Source organism: Carcharodon carcharias, chromosome 11 (assembly GCF_017639515.1).
Source record: "Carcharodon carcharias isolate sCarCar2 chromosome 11, sCarCar2.pri, whole genome shotgun sequence".
Taxonomy (NCBI): Eukaryota; Metazoa; Chordata; class Chondrichthyes; order Lamniformes; family Lamnidae; genus Carcharodon; species Carcharodon carcharias.
This window is the reverse complement of record NC_054477.1, coordinates 155592238-155616739: the sequence shown is the minus strand read 5'-3', so window position 1 is coordinate 155616739 and position 24502 is coordinate 155592238.

Sequence of the window (24502 nt, the reverse complement as noted above, 5' to 3'; positions counted from 1 at the left end):
GGGCCTGGACGGAGTAGATAGGGAGAAACTGTTCCCAGTCGTGAACGTATCGAGAATGAGAGGGCACAGATTTGAAGTAATTACTAGAAGGAGCAATAGTGACATGAGGAAAAACCTCTTCAGGCAGCGAGCGGTTAGGGTCTGGAATGCACTGCCTGAGAGCGTGGTGGAAGCAGGTTCAGCTGAAGCATTAAAAGGGAACCAGGCTGTTATTTGAAAAGAAAGAATGTGCAGGGTTACGGGGAGGAGGCGGGAGAATGGAACTAGGTGAGTTGCTCATTCAGAGAGCTGGTGCAGACAGGATGGGCCGAGTGGCCTCCTTCTGTGCCACAGCGATTCTGTGATTCTGTGATAAAAACAACATACTGCGGATGCTGGAAATCTGAAGCAAAAACAGAAAATGCTGGAAAAACTCAGCAGGTCTGGCAGCATCGGTGGAGAGAGAAATAGAGTTAACGTTTCGAGTCCATATGACGCTTCTTCTGTGATTCAGTGATGTGGCTCAGTTGGGAGTGCTCCTGCTTAGTTTGGAAGTTCAAGTTTCACTCCAGAGACTCAAGCCCAAATAGCAATGCTGATACTTTCTGAGTGCAGTACTGTTGGATGTGCTATCCCGTGGATAAGGCATTAAATTGAGATGCTATCTGCTCTCTCAGGTGGACATAAATGATCCCATAGTACTATTTTGAAGAAAGCAAGGGAGTTATCACTGGTGACCAGGGCAAAAATTATCCCACAAGCAACACCACAAAATAAACTGATTATCTGTTCATTAACACACCACTGTTTGTGGGAGCTTGCTGTGTGCAAATTGTCATATTTCCTACATTAGAACAGTGACTACACTTCAAAAGTACTTCATTGGCTGTAAAGTATTTTGGGATGCTCTGAGATTGTGGAAGGTGCTATATAAATGCAAGCCTTTCTTTATTTTAACTTGGACTCTTTTTCTTAATTTCTGCTGCCTGCATTTGAAACCACTCCAAATATTTCATCAAACTTACATCAGGGAAACCCTGACAGAAATGATTGGCGTGCATACCTCATTCAACATTACTTATTTAGTTGGGTTGGAGGTATTGGGGGGTGGCTAAAGGCTACTGCTCCACAATCAAAGGGATCAGTAGCATAAAAAAAAGAACTACAACAGCCTATCGAGAATGGGTAAGGCAAGCATCTTCTCTGCTTCAGTTCAGAACTTAGAATTTCATTATAGAAGTTACCTGCTGTTTAGAAAGTCTAGTTGCAGCTGTGGATGAGAACTGCTCTTAAAATTCAATGCTTGTAGAGTGAGGGAAGATTAAGTGCTTCCAAGATGAGGTTTGCTCATGGCAGAACCTAAAGGCAAGTAAGGAGTAAAAGTTGGTTGCCTTGGGGGATCATTCTTTTCAGAGGGCGCAGCTGATGAATTTGGCAGTTTCAGTTTCCGTGGGTCATGGGCCCTGTCGGACTTGCTGCTGAGAAGCAGGGAGGCTGCGGACTCCAGGGCTAGTTCTCCTATACAGCCCCAGGCCATGTTCCAAAAGCACAAGGATCGCTGGGTCAGGGTGCTGACAATGAGCCTCCAAAAGTGCAGCCTTTTGTTGACAAGGCTCTATGGAAGGTAAATCGTGGCTTCATGTCCTCATTGGGCATTTTGCAATGTCGGCCAATGTTACAATTTTGAGATTTATATAATTATGCTGTTTTGGACTGTATCTTTAAATTTAAATTGAAATGAAAGGGGTCATGTGACTATTCTGAATCCTTCTCCACAACAAGCCTAACTAAGTCAAGGGACGTGCTGGGCAAGGTGCGAAGTTTCTCATACCTTGGAACAAAAGGCAAGAGCAGTTATGCTAACGGCAAATAGACTTGCTGGCTTCAAGCCTTTGGGCAGAAGAGAAAAGAGAGAGAGGGGGAAAGAACACCAGTTGGTGTGGTCAGCAGAGAGAAGAGCTATAGATTCTTTGTGAGCTATCAAAATCCGACGCGGGAGGGAAATGGTTTCTATTCAAAGAGATGGATTTCACAGCCACCTAAAGAATCCAAGCAATTTGTCCTGGCTTGGTCAGGGGGAAGAAGAATCGTCGGAGTAGGCTTTGCTGCTAGTAGTGGATTTGGGAAACTCCCCAAAAACTGATGGAAGTGCCTGGAGACAGTCACTTAAAGTTACTACTTGGTGAAACAGTGAAATATGAACCCACTGGACGCTGGAGGGCAACTGTGGACTATTTTATATAAGCATTGTATTTCCATGGGTAATGTGATGTATACTAAGTATAAAAGAAGAACATTCCTTTCTGTGGTTTAAAGTATAATTTGCTGACAAAAATAGTGTTTAGTTAATAGTGTTTTTAGATATTTGTTACAGTAAGAAAAATCTTAAAATATGAATTCTTAGCATGTCATTCTTTTCAGTTTTTAACTGGAAGTTCAAATTTCTTTATAAGCATTATCAGACTCTATGGGGATTTTAACACCAATCACTTCCTTAGTTAAAGTGTAATCTAAGCGTGCACAGTTCCTCCAACAGTATCTTGAATGAAATTTATTTTCTGTACCCTGTCTGTGAGGGGCTAGTAGCAAATGGTTTAACTGCAGCCTTGTTACTGCTTCATTTGGTCCTCCTCCAGGTTGTCTGTGAATGTTAGGAACCAGGAGAATGGTCAATCAATGCAATGCTTTCACTTCCTTAACATGTAGAAAATAGTTAGGTTACTGAAATTAATTGCCATCAACAACAAAAACTTGTATTTATACAGCATGTTTAATGTAGTAAAAAGACCCAAGGCACTTCATGGAAGTGCTATCAAAATTTGACATTGAACTAACTAAGGAGAAATTAGGACAGAGTATTGTGTTTTATGGCTTGGAGATATGCAGAGATGATACACCAGTTTTGATGTGTGTAACAGGAATTTTAATCAATGCTTTAAAAAGTCTGCTATCATGCTTACAGCTTAGCTTAGCTGTAGTTTAGCTTAGCTGTCTAAGTGACCAAGCCTAGATCATACACAGTGAGCAAACAAACATACATAATGAAACATCTAACAATTGAACACTACACAGGGGGCCAAAAGCTTGGTCAACGTGGTCATTTTAAGGAGCATCTTAAAAGGGGAGAGAGAGGTAGAGAGACAGAGGCTTAGGGAAGGAATCCTACTGTTTAGAGCCGAAGTGCCTGAAAGCCAGTGGTGAAGAGAAGGAAATTGGTGATGCTCAAGAAGCCAGAATTTGAGGAACACAGATATCTCAAAGGGCTGCAGGGCTGGAGGTGGAGAGGGGTATGGCTATTGAGGGATTGGGAAACAAGGATAATATTTTAAATTTGAGGCGTTGTTGGACTGGGAGCCAATGTAGGTCAGCGAGCACAGAGGTGGAGGCTGAACCGGACTCATAATAGGACTCGAGATAGGAAAACATGCAAAAAAAAGACTGAGAAAATTAGGAAAATAATTCTTGAGACCAAATTCCAGACACCATGGTTGAGGCTCCACAATTTTAATTGTCCCTATACTGACCTCATGCTGCTTGTCATGTGATGACTGTAAATCATGCCATTGCCAGGTCACCCACAGCTATTTTCTAGTTTCAAGTGACTGTAGTGCTTTTAATGGCAAACAATGACATAAATCCAAATCAAGATAACTCAAGCAATTCTGAATTTCCTGAGTTTAAGCCCATTTTCTTTCTGCTAAGGCCGAGTTATTATAGGAAGAAATTAGTTCAGAATAATTGACTTAAGTAAAATTAAATATTTGTTATAATAGCAAAATACTGAGGATGCTGGAAATGATTTTTTATTCATGGGATGGGGGCATCGCCAGCTAGGCCAGCATTTATTGCCCACCCTTAATTGCCCTTGTGAACTGAGTGGCTTTCTAGGCCATTTCAGAGACAACCACATTGCTGTGGGTCTGGAGTCACATGGAGGCAAGAACAGCAGATTTCCTCCCCCTAAAGGACATTAGTGAGTCAGATGGATTTTTAGGACAATTGATTCATAGTCATCATTAGACTTTTAAATCCAGACCTTTTTTTTTTAATGAATTCTAATTTCACCAGCTGCAGTGGTGGGACTCAAACCTGGGTCCTGGGGGCGTTACACTGGGTCTCTGGATTAGCAGGTCAGTGACAATACCACTACATCACTGCCTCCCCTCTAATCTGAAACCAAAACAGGAAATGCTGTAAAGCTCTGGCAGCACCTGTGGACCGAGGAAGAGTTAATGTTTTTAGTCAAATATGATTTCTTCAGAGCCCGTTCTGGAGCCATTCCAAAGAAGGGCCATATTGGACTCCAAAACATTGGCCAGAATTTTCACGCTGACGCGTAAAATGACGCACGGTGAGGTTGGGCATGCGTCCCGACATCACCGTGCGTCATTCTGATCTTTCGTTCAGCGGGCATGCGCCAGAGGCAGCTGCGCACCCTCCAAACTGTCAAAGGCCTGTTAAGGCCGTTAGGAGACTAACTGAGACAATTGACAGGGCTGCCCGTCCAACCTTAAGGTTGGAGGCCAGGTGAAGAGCCCAAACAGCTTTTGTGTATTTCAGGAAACCTCAACCACAGGCAGGATGAGATTTCTTGAAGGTTTCATTAAATAAATAAATATTTTTTTTTTACACATTTCATAAACATGTCCCAGCTCAAGTGACACTGACACATGAGGGGACATGTCTAAATAATTTCAATCTTTCTTCATTTTAAACTTTCAATTTGAACTTGATCTCCCTGAGGCCTGAGGCAGCTCTGTTCTTCAGGGAGGTTTCTGCGATCTTTCACACACATGGTGGCAAGCAGTCAGTCGCGGACAGCGATCAGCTCCACGCCCACTTCTGACCAGCCCGCCCAGCAGGCAGAAGACTCTGCCCATTAACTCAGTTTCTCTCCGCACAAATGCTGCCAGACCTGCTTAATTTTTCTAGCACTCCCGTTTTTGTTAAATGTCTGTTGTTCCTTGATAACTTTAATTCCTTGCTCAAAGTCACCAGAATGCTTTCTTGTTATTATATGTTTGGTTTAACGTATATTGTATGCATGTGCAAGAGGCCTAATACCTATTTGAGATGGTTGTCAGGGATGCCCAAATATTGACTGAATCTTCATGGTGTCAGACATATGCCCTTGAGACATAACCCTGAAAAATTCAACCTTTTTGCCCTCCATCTTACACCTGAGAAACAGGCAAAGCAAGGCCTGGTTTGTATAATTTGGGGCCTCCATGACCAACATCATCTTCTAAATATATGATCAAAAAATAATTCTGTCAGTGAGAATGCCCCTGAGCATTGAATCCGGCAGCTGAGTGTGTCCATAACTCAAATGATTTTCTGCAAGTGATCAAGTTTAATACAGTGAAAGAGATTGGAAATGCAGATTTCGATGACTTTGGCCATGCCAATATTGATCTGCTTGATCGCTGTAGATGGGCTAAGCCTCTGGCTGTGGAGGTTCCAAATTCCTCTCATCGGCCATTGTGATCCAGCGCCACATTGAAATTACTACAGGAAATTTTGGAATAAGCAATGGGAATGTGGCAGAAGAAAATGGCGAGCGTCGCTTTTTCAGGAAATTTTGAACAATTATTACGATTTGTTTTAAATACAAAAATTGCAAACATCATGAGTAATAATACAGGGAGATATTTGCCATTGCTTTCTGTGAAGTTTCCTTTACAGCTTGGAGGGGTTTGGGCTTACTATGGAAACTCAATGTTTTCTAGATGAAAGCACATGCTTGGAGCAACTTTCAGCTATGGGTCCCTTACTACTTCTAAGACCTTCACTTGCGATTTTACGAAAGCTTCTCGAAAACGTAGAACAAGGCAACATTTTCATCTTTGAGGATACTCAATAACAAAATGTACTGTAAAATCAGAGCAAACAGAAAGAAAACTTGGACGCAGTTTAGTCTCCCTTCACATTCACTGTCAGCACTAATTTTTCACATTCAATAAACTCATTCATGCCTTCTGTGTGTCTGTGTTTAAAGGTCTGTAAGGAAATGCTACAATTTTCTACCCTGGCCAGCATACACGGTGCCAAAACAATGTCTCTCTAAATGTGTTCTGACTGGCAATTGATACTATCTCATCAGTCTGTGTAACTTTTTTTAACAGGAGAGCGGTCAATATTCTGGCAAGACAACATTCTCAGTGACGGTAATGGAATTGCGACACAGTACAGCATTTAAACCTATCCAAAGCAAAATTGTAAAATAAAACCACCTTAATCTGTTACACACTAAATGAAGCACTGTTATATCTCATTAGTAAAATAAAACTTGTATTTATGCAGGACCTTTCATGACATCTTTAAATATTCCACAGTCAATGAAGTACTTTTACAACAGTCACTGCAATGAATGAAACATAATTTGCACACAGCAAGGTCCCTCAAATAGCAATGTGATAATGTCCAAATTGTATGTTTTTTCAGTAATGTTGGTGGAGAGATAAATATTGGCCAGGATGCCAAGGGGAATTTGGTTCTCTGGAATAGTGCAATGTGACCTTTTGCAGCCACCCAAGAGGGCAGATAGGGCCACAATTTAACAACTCATCCAGCAGTACAGCACCTCTGACACTGCAGCACTCCCACACCTACTGCACTGGAATTGTCAGCCTAGATTTTGTATTCAAGTCTCTGGGCTGGGACTTGAGCCCATGACCCTTTTGACTCAGGGGTGAGAATGCTATCAACTAAACCATGGCTAGCTCCAATGCTGCAATGTGTTTGAAACAATGTTAAGTATATGGATATAACAAAAAGAAAATCTCATTTTATGGATTCAGATGAAAATAAATCACTGCAGCTTCACTCTACTGTTTATAACATAATCTAAACCCACTAATGGGATTATTTTCTTGCAATCACACCCACTCACCCATTTTCTCTGTGTAATCGCTCCCACCCGCCTACCATACTCCATTTAACTGCCAATAATGTTGAAGCAAATAAATAAACTTATTACAGAAATGCTTTATGAAATGGGATCGTTTCTTAATATGATATAGTTGGGGAGACAAATCTTACAGAAATATTAAGAGAAGATAACAATGAGTATGAATTGGTGTTAATAAAATCCTTTTTTAGGCAACAGGAATGAGAGATCATTGGTTCATGGATGTCAGTAAGTGGCAGCATTCTGTTAACACAATTCTTACATAGCAGCTCCGTTTAAGTGCTTTAACATACAGTAATGAAAGTTAGCATCTTTAAAGCAACAAAATAATTTCAAAAGGACTAAGTTTCAAGGATGAGACGTGAGGTACGTAGATGGATTGGAGAAGCTAGGGTTGTTCTCCTTAGAGGAGAGGTGGTTGAGAGGAGATTTGATAGAATTGTCTAAAATTGTGAGAGGTCTAGACAGAGAAGGCAACAAAAAATGGTTCCCATTGGTGGAAGGGTCATAAACCAGAGGACACTGATCTAAGATGGTGGCAAAAGAATCAGTTGTAACCTGAGGAAAACTTTTTTACGCAGCGAGTAGTTAACATCTGGAATACACTGAGAGTGTGGCAGAGGCAGATGCAATCGGCGCTTTCAAAAGGGAATTGGGTAAACAACTGAAAAGGAAAAGAAACTTGCAGGGCTACAGAGAAAATACTTAGCAGGAGTTGCTCTTGCAGAGAGGATGGATACAAACGATAGGCCAAATGGCCTCTTTCTGCACTGTAACAATTCTGTGACTTTGTGATGATATAAACCTTCCTATGGCGAGTTATAACTAATGTTCCCACTAGGCTGTGAGTGGGCGCTACTGCATTGAAAACTTAAAGGTGCCTACAGGTCTCTTCCAATTTCTTCTCAGTAAGACATCACATGTGCTCAACCACGCATTGTAAGAAAAAAGACGTGCATAGCCAATTAAAATTTAGAGGGAACATTGATTATGACTGCAAATCTTCAAATAATCTAGAGCAACCAAAACTGTTATCATGGCAGCAATGTATGAATGGGATCGTCTGGGAAGTCTGCAAGCAATTTGCACAGCTCTTCCCCTCATCCCACTTGTGAGAGATAGAGTGGTGGTGTTGACCAATCACTCGCAGCACAAAAAGCTGATTTACAAACACAAATGCATCCACTACTCTACAAAATAGGCTCAAAAGAAAGAATCATAACTACAGTTTGTCAACAATGACTGGCAATGAATTTTTACATTGCAATTTCCAGTGGCAACAGAAAAATCTTTTATTAGACTGATTTATTTATTTTATTCATTGTTAAAGAAGAACATAGCCATTGATCTAAAGATAGATCAATGGATAATAGCACATGTCAAGTGTGATAATGACTCACATAGGTTAGCAATCTTCCTAGTTGAATCCCTGTTCTGAGCTAGGTGATCTCAAATGGGATGACTGTAGAGCCTAGACAGGAGGCAAAACATGCTCCTGGTTATTGACTTCTAGATTGTCATCGAAAGGCATTTGTATGGTTGACAGGCAAGTCCATGACCAAGTGAAGGCATTCCCACCTCATGGCTAAGCAACCTGCTCCCCCTCACCATCTTTTTCTTTCTGTGACATTCTGTCCTAGTTCTAGCACCATGCTATTATTGATATTCCCATAGCCAGTTGTACAATTTCACATTCCTACCATTGTAATAAAAATCCCTAAAGTCATCTGTTACAAATTTTTGAGATCCAATTGCACCATACATCATGTACGTTAGGATAAACAGGTGCAACTGGAAAATTAACTCCTTCTCCATGGGGAGGTGGTTGGAATCTCACAGCCTCTTCTCCAGTCAGCAGGAAATTGGAGGTTGAGCAGAAAACTGGATGCTAGCTGCACTTGCATCAGGCTGAACTGTGTACCCCATACTAAGCCTTTCAAGGCAGTCTCAAAATCCACCAAATTAACCAGCTATTAGAGAACAATCTATTCTCATCAGGAATTAGTGGAGCTGAAATCTTTCTCCAGATGCAAACTCTATATTGCACCAAGCAGCATAAATTGGGTCTTCTTAATAGTGATGGAAACAGTCACAACCAGTATGCTTGTTGCTATTATTTGTTAAGCTGCTGGGGAAGATGCTTATGTGTACTTATAAAGAAGTACATAGAATTTACTGCATAGAATGCCGTTCTGAATGCAAGCTGCTGACTTATCACAGGTTGCTTAAAACCAACAAACACCAACAGCCTATATACCCTGGTGGGTATCACTCCCCCTGATATAAGAAGAACAGTAGCCAGCAAGAAAGAGCGACTCCGTCAAACATCAGATGAGAGGCACCCTCTACATGGTCATACACCTACACCCAGCCACCTAAAGTTAAGGAAGAGCTTCATGAACAGTGTTGTTCCATTACAAACAACTCCATCTGAAGCCCACATCGCTTTGTGGAAAGATTGGCTCGCCAGTCTCGAACAACCCCCATCGATGGAAATTCTACCGGATGAAAGCCTTCTCCCAGGAGCTAATTGCAACTGGGCAACCTGGAAGTGCCTGAACAGACTTAGGACTGGTGTAGGTCATTCAAAGGTGTTACTAAACAAATGGGGATATAAACCAGCCCGACAACTTGTGAATGTGGAACTGAGCCACAGACTACTTAACATCTCCTGCAATGCCTATCACTAGAGGAACCCTGCACTGTTGCAGATCTTGCCGAATTCAACAAGGCACAAAAATGTGTCCAGTTCTGGCTGGGCCATGTATAGACTGTCCAGGGACACAATAAGAAGACTGCATAGAAATTGGCCATTTGGTACATCTCATCTATACCCATGTTTATGTCCCACTTAAGTCTCCTCTCACCTTATCCACCCCTTTCTTCCTCATGCACTTATCTACCTTCCCCTTCCCCTTCCCTTCACCTCACCTACTTCATGTGTCAGAATGTGGCACATACTCCCCACTCTCTGGGTCAGGAAGTTTCTCCTGAATTCCCCATTTGATGTATTAGTGACCATCTTATATTCATGACCTTGAATTATGGGCATCTCACGAGCAGAAAAATCTTCTCCACATCGACGCTATCGAAAAGCTTCCTAATTATAAAGAACTCTATTAGGTCATCCCTGAGCCCTCTCATTTCGAGAGAAGAGAGCCTCAGCCTGTTGAGTCTTTATTGATTGTTCTGTTATCATTCCTAAATATCTTTTTTTTCACCTCCTTTAGTAACTCTACATCCGTTTTGTAGTATGGAGGCCAAAAATGTATGAGGAAATCAAACCTTGCGTATTGAAATGAACTCAGGCAGCTCTGTTCAACAGCTGATGGTAACAGCTTATAACATGTTTCTTGGAATGGAAAGGTGATGTAGCTTACAGAATGAGTTTTTTTCTAAATTATATATATATTTTAAATCCTGCTATAAATTTGCTGGGGTTAAACTGTACCCAACATACGGAACTCCTAATTTAAGCCAAATTCTGTGCGCTCACTTGATAAGTCTTGTTTAGGATAATGGAAGACTCATTAGTCCAACAATAACAACTGGGACATTAAATCCTTATAGAGGAGATTTAAAAACATATTGCTTGCAACCAAGAAGAAAGAAATACTTTTGCTTATAAATTTCATATTTTATATATATTTATCCAACAAATCAGTCGATGAGTTCTGAAATGTCTTAATTTAAACCATGTTGATGCTACTTTGTTATGCACAGTATAGAATAGCATCATTTTAAAACAGGCCTCTGCAAACTTATGATCATGGAAAATAATGCATCTGTGAGATGATGAAATCCAAACTTCACGCTTCAGTAATAACATAAATGAACCACGCGGCATAGGATGAAAGACAACCACATGAGACAGATAATTCTTGATACCTCAGGCTGCTCTGCCAAGTAGGGGCTCATGTGTAAAATTTAGACAAAATGGAAAAGCAAGGGAGAAACAACATGGGCATGAAAAGCAGACACGGGACAAATAATGACTGATATAAAATGTTTATTACACACAACACAGGTAGCTATGAAATATGAAAAAAAAAGTACAAAACCTCCATTGCAAACAACAAAACAACACAGATCATGATAGAAGATGGATAATGTATTTTTTTGTTTTATTGCAAACGACATTAATAATTATGGAAGTGGAAAAAATTTACAAAGAATTCCAAACAAGACAGATAGGTGACGAGAGTGTTTGGATTTTAGATTACATGCATTTTAAATGACATTGAATTCGTTACAAACTGCTAATCCTACATTAATACCCATGGTAAATACTTGCATGCAGTATTTTAGCTATTTTAAGCTAATGGGCTACTGTATAAATTAGTAGATCTACTAAGTCAAATATATAACTTTAAATCTAATTGTAAGGAAGCTTAAATAGCTAAATTCAAACAGTCAACTCCATGTATATTTGAATTTTTTTTTACTGACTTTACCAATCACTGTCTGAAGAATTTTGAGAGGACTCCTCAATGGACATACTCTCCGCAGAGTCACCATCAGGATCGAGTGATACTTCAATCACTGTGTCACTGGATGCAGTCCCTGTGTCACTGGATGAAACTCCTGTGTCACTGGATGTCATTCCAATGTTGCTGGATGTAGGTAGGGTGTCATTGAGTGTAGTTACATTGCCACTCGATATAGTTGTGGTGTCACTGGATGCTGCCCCAACATTCTCTCCCAGATGCCTTTCAGTCAGCATAATGGAGGTCTGAATAGCCACATCTCTGCGTGGCAAGGTGGAAAAATGATGGAGTCTCACAAGTGTGTGCATTGCACCAACTAGAGACATGACATTCTGGGACAGCCGGGCACCACGATACTGTGAAGCATTTTGCAATGTATTTATGTCCCTATGTATGTGGTTGAACCCACGCTGCACAGTGCTCACAAGTGTATCTAACCTACGACATATGGGGCAAAGCTCCTCACCATGTGCATTTTGGGATTGTGATAGAGAAGGGGCATTGACAGCACCAGTCGCCTCTGGCTGACGTGACTCTCTTTGCTCTAATTGCTCCGAGGAGGGCACTTTCATATAAGATGCTGCTTTCCATTGCCCACCTGTACAGTCTTCTTTACGCTCCCCACGTGAACCTTGTTGTACCTTGTCGCTCTCTGCACCTTCCATAGCCACTCCAGGTTCCTGACGCTGGGTTGATACCTTCTCCTCCTCCAAGATCACAGTGGTTTGCTGTTGTTCTGATCTCAAGAGTTTTGAAGTGCAACATTCATCTGGGAAGATAAAAAGACAGGACATTGGTTTAATTGACGATGGACTCTGCATAAACTGAAGGGTTAGTTCACAATAAGACTTTGCAAGAATGCTGCATATGAGAAAGCTGGCAATTCATGATAGAGCAAGGACATTTACATATGCTTTGAAGGACTTGCATACATAATCATTGCAATGCATGCTTAATGGTAATAGCTGAGACTGCAATGTCTGAGGTAAGCAATGATGGGTTTGACAAAACAATGCAACACTCACCAGAATCACTGGAGTCAGAGGACGCATCAGGTCCATGTTCCACAAGGTGGACTACCGGGGCCACTTTTTCTTCCTCCCATGTTAGGACTTTCTCTTTTGCCACATCTGTGTGTTGGACTGTACCTCTCTTTTTGTCAAAAGCGACTTTTTGTCGAGCGCCAAGCCTCAGGTCATTGATGCGCTTTCGACAGTCCTCGGCTGTTCGAGCTACTTTGGACATGTTGCTGACTTTTTCAGTAATGAGGTTCCAGCCACGTCGGTGACCCTCACTAGTGGGCATTTTGGGTTTCGTGACCAGGGTTACTCTTTGTAATCTTGTGAATTGTTTCACAAGCATGTGCATGGCCAACGTGGAGAATTTAACCTTCTGCAGTTTAGCTACTGTGGACACCATTTTCATCTGTTTTCCGGCTGTGCGGAGTGGAAAGAAAAATCATTTGCAAAGGTCAAGTGGCTTCCTTGCAGAAGTTAAGGTGGTAATTGTCAATTATTGCAGCTGAACTCCGAACGCATGATTTATTTTCCTGCTGGCAGAAGTACTGCGTGCATTTTCCACACCAGTCATCCTTGTGGCTTATGAATGGCACTGTCAAGCTAATGTTACTCAGCACCAATTTATGGGCAGTTTTGCTTGATGAACTTCAGGCAAGCAGGAACTGTATCAATATCTCCTAAGCAACAATGCTTAACGCCCTTGTAAGTGGCAGAGCAAAGAAGACGCTCCATCTATCAAATCTCTATAGAGAGACAGCATGAACTGAATGGGCTGAATGGCCTTCTACTATGTCACTATGACACTTTAGCTCCAATTCAGGCTGAATTCAAACACAGGCTCCAGATGAAACTTGAACCCCCCCCCCTCCCCCAACCCCTAATGATTATATGATATTCAATAATATTCTGGTTTCCTGTCCAGAAAATATCAGATGGAAGAATATCATTCACAGAAAAGCAACAACAACTTGCATCTTTATAATGCTGTCAACTTGTTAAAAGATCCCAAGGAGCTTACTATTTTTTTAAAAATCCCACTGGATAAAGTCTAATCTTATTCACTTGCGCAGGTGTGGCATGAGGCTGCTGTGAGAATCAGGAGACAATAATGGACGGATAACATATTTCTTAATTCTTTTATTGAGTTTTCAATCAGTGCTTTGTTTTCTGATCTTGCAGCTTGTTTTGCAAAGGGCACATTGTACAGATTCCTGATATGTAAGTACGAGTGCTTTATTAACCCATTTGTCATGATATCACAGTACACCATGACGTAAATTGAGGATAGCTTTGTGCTTGCATATGTTTAAAATTGCTGCATCAAACCATTATCACTTGCAGCGGCGCTTTATATGGTGGCTATCATTTTTAATATTTGGACCCAGGGTCAGCACCAAAACAAGGGCACTTGTTGCTGACCTTAAGAAAAACTGTAGACAAAGATCTGGCAATCTCTGAGGTGGGGATTTCCCCCTTTCCCAGTGTCAGTTTAAATCTGGCACCAAGTCAATGGGATCATCTCCAGGCATCTAGCAGCAGTGATGTCATCAGGCAGGTAAGCAGCCAATCACATTGAAGTGTGCAAACACAGCAAATCCGGAAGTTAAACATAGAAAATGCCCTTCATTTGTAATTTATCTTTTCAGATAGCAAAATAAATGATTGTGGCTGGATGAAGATAGAAGCTAAAATAAAGATAAACAAACATTTTTTTAGGTGAATGAAGGGTTAAAATGCAGGGGTTTTTTTTATATCATTATGTAGAGATTTCAATGTTCCACTGATATAAAATATGTTTCCAGGGCCTGTGACGGTGGTCAGTAGCAATTACAAAATTAGTACACTGTTAACAACCTCATTCAACAAGGTGCAACTTTTTCAAGGGTCTTTACAGTGAGGCTAACTGTGTAAGGATGAAGTTCTCTTCAATTCAGTTGAGGTCCACTGATTGCTGTCTGGTTATGCCTCAATAGTGCACCCTCTGTAGAAGTGTAGAATTACTGACAGAAACTTTTAGATTTCCATGTTATGCTACACCTGTATCAACTCCACAAGTTGCTGCCAGTTTCAGTGGAGTAATGGCAGGAACACTGGCAATTTGTTATCATTACCACCACAAAATCCAGGCCAATGGGAGCCAAAGAAAGTCCATTTGAATTTGGTTCTATGTTCGAGTACCTAATTCGATTGCATTAACAATTTTCAACATAATAACTTGGTTTGTACAGCACTTTAAATATAGAAAACTGTACTGTAGCAACTCACAGGACAGTCATCAAACAATATTTGACACCAAGCCACACAAAGAGATATTAGGACAGGGACCTGTTCTGAAAAAGCACCATACGGACTCGAAACATTAACTCTGTCTTTCTCTCCACAGATGTTGTCAGACCTGCTGAGTTTCTCCAGCACTTTTTGTTTTTGTTTCAGATATTAGGACAGGAATGGGATAGGTTTTAAGTTGCATCTTCAAATGGTAGAGAGAGGTGGAAATGCTTAGATTGGGGATTCTTGGAGCTTAGGACATTGGCAGCTGAAGACATGTTTGTTAATGATGACGTCTTGAAAATTAGGGATGTGCAAGAGGCCAGAACTGGAGGAGCAAAGAGATCTCAAAGGGTTGTAAGGCTACACAAGGTTACAGAGATAGTGAGTGGTAAGACCCTGGAAGGATTTGAACAAAGGATAAGAATCTTAAGATTGAGGCATTGCTGGACCAGGGGTCATTACAAGTCAGCGAGCACAGGACTGAGGGATCTCACATGATGAGGTGTGAGCACTTCAGGATGACAACCCTTTACCAGTGATAGTCAACTCACTAAACCAGTTGTTTTATTTCAGTGTCCACAATCCAAGCTTTCTAAACTGGCTTCAATTTTAAGAACACAACCATCCTCACCAGGTCCCAAAATATATCAGATCCTATGTTTTCCAAGGTTACCTGATTAACCAGATAAAGTAACTGATCTGGTCATAACAAATTAAAGACAGCATTAATCACAGGCTTTCATCATTTGAAGTTTTGAATGCTTCTTAGAGCAGATTTGGGATGTATTATTAGCGCAACAGTATCTTCATTATTTTCCCTTCATTGAGGATATGTCAACATTGCTCTGATGTTGGCATATCTTTACTGTCCAGCTAAATTATTCACAAGAATCTGCTTCATGCCACTGCAAAGTTGGCTGAGAGAGCTGGATTTTACACATGTGCACACTGACTGTAAGGTATATGCTGAGATACTCTGGCAAGCAACGGATATTACTATATCTTTTGATTCCCTTCACATTATCTGACTACAGTGGGACTGCTCAATATATACATTTCAATATATTGCCTCCAGGATGTGTTGACATGATGGCCAAGTTAGTACATACTTTTCCTGTACATGACAAAGACATTATCTGATCTGTGTAGTTAGTAAGTCATCTGCTCATGCCAACAAATTGCAAAGAAGCTAGTTTGTAATCGTGATAGGAGAAGACATCAATTGTGGGGAAATTCTGTTTATTAGTTCTGTTTTTTCAATTCAATTCAAAAAAATAATTCAAGTGTAAGGACAGTTTATAGACACATGATAAACCAATATTTTACAGGGTGGGGTGGGACAGGGGGTGGCATTGTTAACCATTGTCACTGACTAGTCTAAGCGTGAGCCACACCTATCATTAACTATGTCAAGTTAGCTTCAATAACGGGACTGAGTTTTCAACTGTAAACATGATCAGTTGCCAAGGCTTTCACAGCAGCTTAACTGTACAGCATACCTTTCTAGTTAAGTGATTTAAAAAAAAATGTCATAATAAAGCACACAGAATTGTAATAAACTCTTTATTTTGTCACATAGCGGATCATTAGTACTGTTGCAAAAAGCCATCTAATGTTGAATGGAAGAATGGTTAGAAAGACAGCAAACAACACACCTTGTATTTATATAGCACCTTTAATGCTGTGAAATATTCCAAACTGTTTATTAAAAGTAAGTGTCCTAAAGCATGCTCAAGGGGTTAACCATTAATTTTAAAAAGATCCACAAGTTGAGCTTTGGCCTGAATTTTTGCAGAGTTGTAAGGGCTCCGGTGCTGTTTAAAAATGGCAGGTGGGACACTATTCTGGGATCCTTGTCCTCATTGCCAGCATCCCCAATTTTTACTGGGGCAGGAGAAGGGTGCAGGTAGCGAGTCCCAACCTGCACTCGCAACCTGGCCAGCTCCATAGTGGGGGGTGGGGGGAGGTAGGGGGTGGAGACTGTGGGGGGGCATTGGCATCCTAGGCCCCCACAGTTTTCATAGCGTCATGCCAGCTTCTCCATGACTTGTGGTTTAAGGACCTCAGAGGAGTCCTGAACCATTGTTTGGATTTGGGAACTTTTGAAAGGTAAGTTCAAAAGGTCTCAACCATGCCATGTGTGCCCCACCCCCACCCCCAAGGCCCCTTATAGCCTCCACGCCAACTCATGGAGCAGGATTTTATGTGTCGGCGAGCAGGGGTGGGGCCCCCTTGCCAACGCGTAAATTGACGTGCAGTGACGTTGGGTGGAACTCCCGACATCACCGCGCCCCATTTAAATTTTCAGGAAGGCGGGGGCGCAGTAAAATCAGCTGTGCACCGCCAACATGTCAATGGCCAATTGAGGCCATTGACAGAGTCAATTAAGTAATTAAAAGACCTGCCCGTCCAACCTTAAGGTTGGTGGGCAGGCCAGGAGCCCCAGTACTAATTAGAAAAAGCATAAAAGCCCTCTCACGGGTGGGAAGAGGTTTCATGTAGATCTTAAGAAAATTTAATAAAGTTTTTGTAAAAATTATGAACATGTCCCAACTCCTGTGACAGTGAGGGGACATGTTAGGGAAATTTTACTTTTCTATTTTGAGCTTTTTGTCACTTAGAGCCTCAGCAGCGCTTAGCCTCAGGGAGATGTGCGCACTTTCATGCGCATGAGCGAAAGAGCGCACTCTCGATTTTGGGACTCCCTCCCTCCCGCACAGGGAGTGCATAGCAATTCTGTGCGGACGTCACACTGGGCGGGCCTTAATTGGCCCGCCCATGTAAAATACTGCTGCGCCCGCAATCGGGGGCGCCGATCGAAAGCGTGCCTGTGCCTGCCCACCCTTCAACTTCGCCCCCGACGGGGGGAAAATCCTGCCCATGCATCCACCCACCCCCAATGGTTCTCTCCAGCTGTGAAAACAAGACTCCCAGAGTTAATCTTTCTTATGAGTTTGAGAGGGACCTTAGGGAGTGGGTGGGGTGTCAGGGGGTGTCAGAGGGCCTAAATGTTTTTATTACAACCATGACAAAGTCCTGGAGAACAGAGGCAGGTCTTCTAACCAGCCCTACTCAGCATTGACCTGCCCTATGGTCACCTCTGACCTGCTTCTGGGGCTGGTGGGCCCAATTCCATCTTGCATCTACCTCACAGAGTTAAAATTGTGCATGACTGGGCTTTAAACTGAGACGGCTCTGCCAAGGCAGGAAATTTCCCGACTCATGTTACCCACTTTGGTAGCGAAAATCTGGCTCTTAGTCTTTTATGATCCCATTTTACCTCTCGCCCTTTAATATCCTCCTTAAAACTTATCTCTTTGAACAATCTTTTGATCATATGTCATTAAACCTCTTTACGAGCCTCAACGTTAAATTGTGTCTGCTAATGCTCCTGTGAAGTGACCTGGGACATGTTAAAGGTGCTTTCCTGATTATCTGATCATTAGCACCTTACTGTTTGTGGGAGTTTGCTGTGTACAAATTGGTTGCTCCGCTTCCTAAAACAATAGTGACCACATTTCAAAAATACTTCATTGGATATAAAGTGCTTTGTGATGCCTGGTTATCATGAAAGGTGCTATATAAATGCAAGTCTTTTTTTTCCCTCTCTTTTCTAATTGCAAATTGTTGTGTTGTAGTTTTGGTGGTGAATCTGGTCTGACCTGCTTTGTACTTGTACGGTTTCAGGTTCGTTTTATGTCTTTATTTGTAACAGTTTGACTGGTGGTTGAAGGCAGGTTCTGTAATTTGTTGTATTTTGTTCTCTGTCTTCAGCTAAATTGCACTTGTCAGGTTCTATTTGTGGTGGCGTGCTCCCTCTGTAAAGTTGGGTTTCACATTATTGAGCATGCGACAAGCATCTCCTCGAGATTCTATGCTGTCTTCGTCCTCTCTGCCGTTTTTGGTGCACTTATATGTGTGCAATACTCCATTACTCTGCTTTCTATTTGGCATTTTGCTTGATTGTTTATCAGCTGTCATAGCATGGCTGTCAGCAAATACTCAGGAGGGTTGTGTTTTTAAAGCACTAGAAGATGTTTTGATCACTGAGCACCTCAGATAATTGTAACAGAATATTCATTTGTGAAATATACTTTCCTTATGCAACTATTACTTCCAATACTTTTGCTTAAGCAAAATGTTCAAAATGGTTGACCACCTGGTGGCTCCAAACTTCCTGCATTCACAAGATTTGGGTTGGAATTAGGACTATCAGTAATTAGCTGCGCTACCCACTATGAAGTCTTATCAAAGATCAGTGGACTCGGGTACATGGATGTCATATTTCCATGTTAACAACCCAGGACTGTGGCTAATGTTTCAGGTATTGAGCCATCTCTCTCATAGGTCCATTTAGTGCGATGTCAATCACTTGCGTCGGAGTCCAAAACTGGGGGCCAGAAAGATAAGGTGTTAATAAATCCAATAGGGAATTCAGGAGAAACTTCTTTACCAAAGAGTGATGAGAATGTGGAACTCACTACCACATGGCGTGCTGGAGACAAACAACATAAATGTGTTTAAGGGAAGCTGGATAAGCATGAAGGAGAAAGGAAGTGAGAGATATGTTGGTAGGGTGAGGTGAAGTGTGGTGGGAGGATGCTCATGTGGAGCATAAACACCAGCATAGACCAGCTGGGCCAAATGGCCTGTTTCTGTGCTGTAACCTGGCCAAGATTGCCAGGTTATTAATTTTATATTTAAATTATTTTATTTTCAAAATCACTAACTGCTTCAAAAACTAATGAACCTGTGAGAGAGATGGCTCAAAACCTGAAACATTAGCAATTTTTCCTCTCTTTATATGCTGGTCCTGCTATCTATCTGCAGCAGTTGCTCTTTATGATTTACATTCACAAAAAAGATCAAATTCTCTCTATTCTGTATTTAAAAAATGATATTCACACAAATCTATCATTACAGCCGCGGACGGTGTCAGGGAACAGCCCTGATGAAATGCTGAGGTAATAAAATGACCACAGTCAGTTATTTATTGCACACTTCTGTTTAGGTTACTAAGTATACTTTTCAATGAATCAACACGTAGGTGAAACCTTGAGTAGTTAAATCCTAGAATCCCCATCCTTCACTTTAATGAGATTCCAGGATCCTCTCAGTGCTGCTTTTCATGCAGAATTCAATCAGTCATTTGCAGGATGTTGGTCAATAGGCAATTTCTAAAAAGCTTCATTATTTATTTAATGAGGCGTCTAAATGCCTTTAATTTTCCATAGGGAAGCAATCAATAAATTTGGTAGTATTGTTTCAACAATTTAAATAAGCAATCCATTTAATGTACCTTTGTGTAGAGATGGTTACAAAAAACAATAATCAGCAACTCTGGATACTGTTGTAATGGTCTACCCTCCTCCAAATGCAATTTACTTCCCTGATATTTCTGGATTTTGCTTTCAAACGCTACAGTACTCCATCACTTTAACGTGCTCCAATAGACTGTGACCTCCGACAGAACTCTCATTCTTTATGGCTCCTTCCTTAATAGCGAAGTGATCTGAAATGGTTCGCTTTTGTCCTCAATGTAGATATGTTTTTCTGTGCCATTTACAAACCACAGTGTGGAATAGGATCTGCTGTATGTGTATCGATTTATACTGTTATACACAGGTAGAGCCCAAAACCCTCTTGCACTCAAAAGCTAGAGACACTCATACATTATGAAAATAGTCTGCATGTGACCATGCTATCTTCTTTCATTTAAGAACACGAGATAGTGTGAATTAAGAGAAGGCCATTTAGATTTGTCGGATCAGATTAGCCGAGATCTTATTGACTGGCAGAGCAGGCTTGAAGAGCCAAATGGCCTGTTCCAGCTCCTATTTCTTAGGTTCTTATGATTGGTTCTCCACCCCACAATCCCCATCAGAACAAATTCATTTGACTAACGTAGACTTTTCTGCAGGATGCTCAAGTCTCCTCCTCGAAGTGTGCAATCACAGATTAACCTCAAAGGTTACATAAGTGAAAATTTACAGCACAAAACGAGGCTGTTTGGCCCATTGTGTCGACACTGGTTGACAAGCAACCGTCCAACCTAAAACTACTTTCCAGCTCTTGCTGCATAGCCTAGTGGGCTATGGCACTTCAAGTGCATATCCAAGTGCTTTTTAAATATTTTATAAATGTATACTTCTGTGATATTATATAACCCCCAGACCCAACAACAGTTGAAGACATTTATATAAGTTGAGTCCAATTTTACAACCCACACTTGTCCCTCCGTCCAGTAACATACTTCAGCTAGCTCATTCTTAGTCCCATCAGTGCATGAACACTTACATTGCTTAGAATATTTAATAATCCGTTTCTTCTAACCACCAACCTGACTGTTGAAGAGATATTTATTCAGTTCTCTTTTTGTAAAAAAGATGTTAATCAATATGAGTTACTTCTGTTGGATGTCTGAAGTCTATTCTACACATTCCCTATGCTTGAAAAATAAAATCCATCTCTGCCTCAGTTCAAGGCTTGTCAAGCTTGCATTTTTGTGCCTGAGTTCTATCATGAGTCCAAATTAAATGTCCTGGAGACATCTATTTTATTCATGAATCCCATGATTTCAAAAACTTGAATCATGTGCCCTTTTAGTATACTTCTCAAATGAAAACAAGTTTTGCTCTTTCAGACATTCACAGATCTTGAAATCTCCCAACTTAGACTTCATTCCTTGGATCACTGTTGTTATATTGCAGAAAGCCATTGTGTAAAGGACAGAACTGGAGCCAATCTGTACACACTTTCATAGACGTTTATTTATGGGGTTACACGTTACAAGCATATAACTACAAATCCAGCAACCACAGTTTCAATCTCTGTTCATTCATAGGGGCATGTGTGAACCTTCAGTTAATACCCAGCACTTGCATACAATTAAATGCAACCAATAGCAATTAGCAAGTGTCCCATAGAAGTTAGCATGCACAAAATGTGCCAAATATGGTCCTGCAATAGGCCATATGGGGTTAAAATAATTTGCTTTAATTTACAACCAAATGTCTTCGGTAGATTTCTCATTGATTAGGTATTTTCAAAGGGCAGTATGCTAAAATTCTTCTCATTTTCCATCTTTGTTCATAATTTCCAAGTCCAGTGTGCAATAACAATGATTTAGCAGCAATAAAATCAATTTTCTGTGCCTTGGTCCATACACTTAATTTGCCCAAATCCCTTTTACATGCCATCAATCTCTCTTAAACCAGTCAACTGACAACTCAGCTTAGTGTCAGCAACAAGTATTATACTGCTACTTGAAGCATCCTTTTCCATGCCACTTCAATATAATATAAACAGCAGGGGACCCAAAATGGATCCCCTCAGAACTTCACTAGTCACTGCTCCTCAGACAGTACATCTGTTTTGCATTTGTGAACACCTTATGTTTTTTAATAGACTTTTCCAGCTTGTTAATTTGCCATTCAGAGCATGAGCCACAAACTTCTTTGAAAATCTTACAAGTGTAAATTGATCAGATGCTGTCTGAACATTTCAGTAAAATTATATTCCCCTGATGTGCTTTATTCGCTGATTTAGCTACCTCTTCAAAGAATTCCTGTAGATTAGTGAGCTATGACCTATTGCTTCCAAAACTTCTCTGATTACAACAAGATTACTCCTGTGGTCTGTGTGCTTTTCAAATTAATACTCGTAACATGTCATGTTACACTCTAGAACCCTGACCATAATATTGATGACAGGTTAACATGCTTTTTCACCTTAATGTCTTATAGCATTGCTGTTCTCCTATTCTCAGGTAGATTTCATATACTTATTAACTACTGTCTTACTTACTTCTAAGAGATTCTAAGAAGGTCCCTCCACTGCTTGAGTTCCTCCTTCATGCTGATTTGGGAATATATTTTAGAGTATTAAATTTGGTTGAATAGTAGGCATTAGTAAACATATAAACAGCAGGTAAGCTATTTCATTGGCATTTTAGAAGAATGAGAGGAGGTCTCATTGAAACATATAAAATTCTGACAGGGGTGGACAGACTGGATGCAAGGATGATATTTCTTCTGGCTGGGGTGTCTAGAACAAGGGGTCACAGTCTCAGGATACAGGGTAGACCATTTAGGACTGAGATGAGGAGAAACGTCTTCAATCACAGGGTGGTGAACCTGTGGAATTATTGACCACAGAAGGCTGTGGAGGCTGAGTCACTGAATATATTTAAGAAGGAAATAGATAGATTTCTAGACTCTAAAGGTGTCAAGGGGTATGGGGAGAGCACAGGAGTATGGCATTGAGATAGAGGATCGGCCATGATCATATTGAATGGCGGAGCAGGCTCGAAGGGCTGAATGGCCTACTCCTGCTCCTACTGTCTATATTTCTATAAGCCATGGACAAATACATCCTATGGTTACACTCCACTGCTTCTTCCTCATGACACCCAAAGGGATTCTGAAGGGGTTTGACAGGATGGACACTGAGGTTGTTTTCCCAAGCTGGGGAATCTAGATTTTGGAGGCACATCCTCAGGATAAGGGGTTGATTGTTTAGGAGTGAGATGAGGAGAAATTTCTTCACTCAGAGGACTGTGAATTCTTGAAACTCTCCATTGGATGTTCCATCATTATATATATTTAAGGCCAAGCTAGACAGATTTTTGTTTTCCCAGAGAATCAAGAGGTATGGGGAGCAGGCAGGAAAGTGGGGTTGAGGCAGAAGAACAGCCATAATTATATTGAATGGTGCGGCAGGCTCAGGGGGCTGTATTGTCTACTCATGCTCCCATTTCTTATGTTCTTAAATTAGTGTCTAAACATTCAACCCCATGTCTTGGTGTTTGAGGAGCAATAATAATGCTCAGTATTTGTGTGTGCATGAGAGAACTGAAATGGGAAAGCTTGGCTAGCAGATACATCTACAGTACTACCGATGACTGGAATTAAGACCCTCAAAGTCTGATTGATAGGTTTGATTAACCAGCATGAAAGGTTACAATGAGCGGAGCTTCTAGCAAAGTGCAGCTAGTTTTTACTGCGCTGAGAGTTCCAGAAAGCATAATGTAAGCAATAGCTTAGTTGCCTTCATTGCCCGACATCATTCCACATCCACTGTTTGTCTGTATTCAGCGAGAGGACAATTTAGATTCTTTCCATTAAATATATTGTTTTATGTATATTTTAATGCTGATATGAAACAGATAGCTTAGATTAGGCAATTTAAGCCTTCCAGGCTCAACACTGATTTCAATTACTTCAGATAATAAACATTGCTCTCATTTTCTTGATCATCAGCTGCTGATAATGGTTCTACTGTTACCACTTACAGCTCAGCTGGGCCCATATTTTTGTCTCTTTACTTGTCCCATCACCAAGTCCTTTTGTCTTGCACCATCCTCCTCCTCCTTCAGGTACCAGGCCCTAAGAAGGCATTAGTGACCATGAGCTTCCGCTGGATTGGCCCATGATTGCACCTGGTAGAGTACTGCAGTATGGCTGACCAGGAGACTCGTCTACTCTCGCCGCCTGCCTTAAGGTGTATTAGAAGGATCTATAGGCCAATTAACCTGTTTGGCCACACGATGAATGCACTTTGTGTGGCCATCAAGTCCTGAACTGGGACTTGGAACTGAAGCTTCAGGTCAGAGGGCGGGACGCTACTGTTGCACCACAAGACCTCCCCCTTGCACCATCATCCAACCCATTTGTCATTTGATCTCTCCTGTCCTCCAGCCTATCACGGATCTTCCCCTTTGTTACCGCCCACTTCTCGCATCTATTTTTCCCCACCTCTGTAAAACAGTTAAATCTCTAGCTACTTCAGGTTCTGAGTTAATGTTAATTCTCTGTCTCTTTCCCACCCGCTCCCAC